Source organism: Carassius carassius, chromosome 11 (assembly GCF_963082965.1).
Source record: "Carassius carassius chromosome 11, fCarCar2.1, whole genome shotgun sequence".
NCBI lineage: Eukaryota > Metazoa > Chordata > Actinopteri > Cypriniformes > Cyprinidae > Carassius > Carassius carassius.
Window position 1 is genome coordinate 1,372,096 of NC_081765.1, and position 2,500 is coordinate 1,374,595.

The 2,500-nt window shown below is 40.2% G+C and overlaps 6 non-coding genes across 6 annotated transcripts in view; all 6 read right to left on the reverse strand.

Moving 5' to 3' along the window:
- LOC132153626 (5S ribosomal RNA) overlaps positions 1-79 on the reverse strand; it is a 119-nt gene extending 40 nt beyond the window's left edge. Inside the window, exon 1 of the ribosomal RNA XR_009436935.1 lies at positions 1-79. This exon is cut by the window's left edge and continues 40 nt beyond it. This is a non-coding gene — a ribosomal RNA (5S ribosomal RNA).
- Positions 80-163: 84 nt separating this feature from the next.
- Positions 164-282, reverse strand: LOC132153605 (5S ribosomal RNA). Its single transcript, XR_009436915.1, has one exon. It is a non-coding gene; the product is annotated as a 5S ribosomal RNA (ribosomal RNA).
- An 84-nt stretch (positions 283-366) lies between these two features.
- LOC132153382 (5S ribosomal RNA) lies at positions 367-485 on the reverse strand. Its single transcript, XR_009436702.1, has one exon. It is a non-coding gene; the product is annotated as a 5S ribosomal RNA (ribosomal RNA).
- Positions 486-1,287: 802 nt separating this feature from the next.
- On the reverse strand, positions 1,288-1,406 carry LOC132153415 (5S ribosomal RNA). The gene has a single exon (XR_009436733.1). It is a non-coding gene; the product is annotated as a 5S ribosomal RNA (ribosomal RNA).
- Positions 1,407-1,489: 83 nt separating this feature from the next.
- On the reverse strand, positions 1,490-1,608 carry LOC132153408 (5S ribosomal RNA). The gene has a single exon (XR_009436727.1). It is a non-coding gene; the product is annotated as a 5S ribosomal RNA (ribosomal RNA).
- Positions 1,609-2,196: 588 nt separating this feature from the next.
- On the reverse strand, positions 2,197-2,315 carry LOC132153627 (5S ribosomal RNA). The gene has a single exon (XR_009436936.1). It is a non-coding gene; the product is annotated as a 5S ribosomal RNA (ribosomal RNA).
- Positions 2,316-2,500: the final 185 nt, after the last annotated feature.

A 2,500-nucleotide genomic window follows, 5' to 3' on the forward strand; every position in this document is an offset into this window, starting at 1 on the left:
AGTACTAACCAGGCCCAAACCTGCTTAGCTTCCGAGATCAGGCAAGATCGGGCATAGCCAGGCTGGTATGGCCGTAAACAAAGGAAGCTGCAAAGAGAGGGCTATTTAAAGATCAGCCACTATAACCGCCAGTGCATTATATAAGTAGAGAAGGAAACCTAAAAGCTTACAGCACCTGGTATTCCCAGGCGGTCTCCCATCCAAGTACAAACCAGGCCCAAACCTGCTTAGCTTCCGAGATCAGGCAAGATCGGGCATAGCCAGGCTGGTATGGCCGTAAACGAAGGAAGCTGCAAAGAGAGGGCTATTTAAAGATCAGCCACTATAACCGCCAGTGCATTATATAAGTAGAGAAGGAAACCTAAAAGCTTACAGCACCTGGTATTCCCAGGCGGTCTCCCATCCAAGTACTAACCAGGCCCAAACCTGCTTAGCTTCCGAGATCAGACGAGATCAGGCATAGCCAGGCTGGTATGGCAGTAAGCGAAGGAGGCTGCAAAGAGAGGGCTATTTAAAGATCAGCCACTATAATCTGTATTTCCAGGCAGTCTCCCATCCAAGTACTAACTGGGCCCAAACCTGCTTAGATTCTGAGATTGGGCATTGACTCTTTATTTATTTAAATTTTTTTTTTTTGCACATTTATTACATAATTACTGAAAACTTCCAAAAGTACTAACCTGGCCCAAACCTGTTTCGGTTTTCTAAGACTGGGCATTGACTCTTTTTTTTTTTATTTATGCAAAACTATTAGATAATTACTGAAAAATTCCAAAAGTACTAACCTGGCACAAACCTGTTTCGGTTTTCTAAGCCTGGGCATTGACTCTTTTTTTGTTTTTGCAAGATTATTAGACAATTAGTGAAAATTTCCAAAAGTACTAACCAGGCCCAAACCTCTTTTGGTTTTCTGAGACTGGGCATTGACTCTTTTTTTTTTTTTTTTTTTGCAAGATTATTAGACTATTAGTGAAAATTTCCAAAAGTACTAACCAGGCCCAAACCTGTTTCGGTTTTCTAAGACTGGGCATTGACTCTTTTTTTGTTTTTTTTTGCAAGATTATTAGACAATTAGTGAAAATTTCCAAAAGTACTAACCAGGCCCAAACCTCTTTTGGTTTTCTAAGACTGGGCATTGACTCTTTTTTTATTTATTTTTTTATTTATGCAAAACTATTAGATAATTACTGAAAAATTCCAATAGTACTAGGCTTCAAAGAGAGGGCTATTTAAAGATCAGCCACTATAACCGCCAGTGCATTATATAAGTAGAGCAAGAAACCTAAAAGCTTACAGCACCTGGTATTCCCAGGCAGTCTCCCATCCAAGTACTAACCAGGCCCAAACCTGCTTAGCTTCCGAGATCAGACAAGATCGGGCACTGCCAGGCTGGTATGGCCGTAAACGAAGGGGACTGCAAAGAGAGGGCTATTTAAAGATCAGCCACTATAACCGCCAGTGCATTATATAAGTAGAAGGGAAACCTAAAAGCTTACAGCACCTGGTATTCCCAAGCGGTCTCCCATCCAAGTACTAACCAGGCCCAAACCTGCTTAGCTTCCGAGATCAGACGAGATCAGGCATAGCCAGGCTGGTATGGCAGTAAGCGAAGGAGGCTGCAAAGAGAGGGCTATTTAAAGATCAGCCACTATAATCTGTATTTCCAGGCAGTCTCCCATCCAAGTACTAACTGGGCCCAAACCTGCTTAGATTCTGAGATTGGGCATTTACTCTTTATTTATTTAATTTTTTTTTTTTGGAAATTTATTACATAATTACTGAAAATTTCCAAAAGTACTAACCTGGCCCAAACCTGTTTCGGTTTTCTAAGACTGGGCATTGACTCTTTTTTTTTTTTGCAAGATTATTAGACAATTAGTGAAAATTTCCAAAAGTACTAACCAGGCCCAAACCTCTTTCGGTTTTCTAAGACTGGGCATTGACTCTTTTTTTTTTTTTTTTTGCAAGATTATTAGACTATTAGTGAAAATTTCCAAAAGTACTAACCAGGCCCAAACCTGTTTCGGTTTTCTAAGACTGGGCATTGACTCTTTTTTTTTTTTTTTTTTTATTTATGCAAAACTATTAGATAATTACTGAAAAATTCCAAAAGTACTAGGCTGCAAAGAGAGGGCTATTTAAAGATCAGCCACTATAACCGCCAGTGCATTATATAAGTAGAGAAGGAAACCTAAAAGCTTACAGCACCTGGTATTCCCAGGCAGTCTCCCATCCAAGTACTAACCAGGCCCAAACCTGCTTAGCTTCCGAGATCAGGCAAGATCGGGCATAGCCAGGCTGGTATGGCCGTAAACGAAGGAAGCTGCAAAGAGAGGGCTATTTAAAGATCAGCCACTATAATCTGTATTTCCAGGCAGTCTCCCATCCAAGTACTAACTGGGCCCAAACCTGCTTAGATTCTGAGATTGGGCATTGACTCTTTATTTATTTAAATTTTTTTTTTGCACATTTATTACATAATTACTGAAAACTTCCAAAA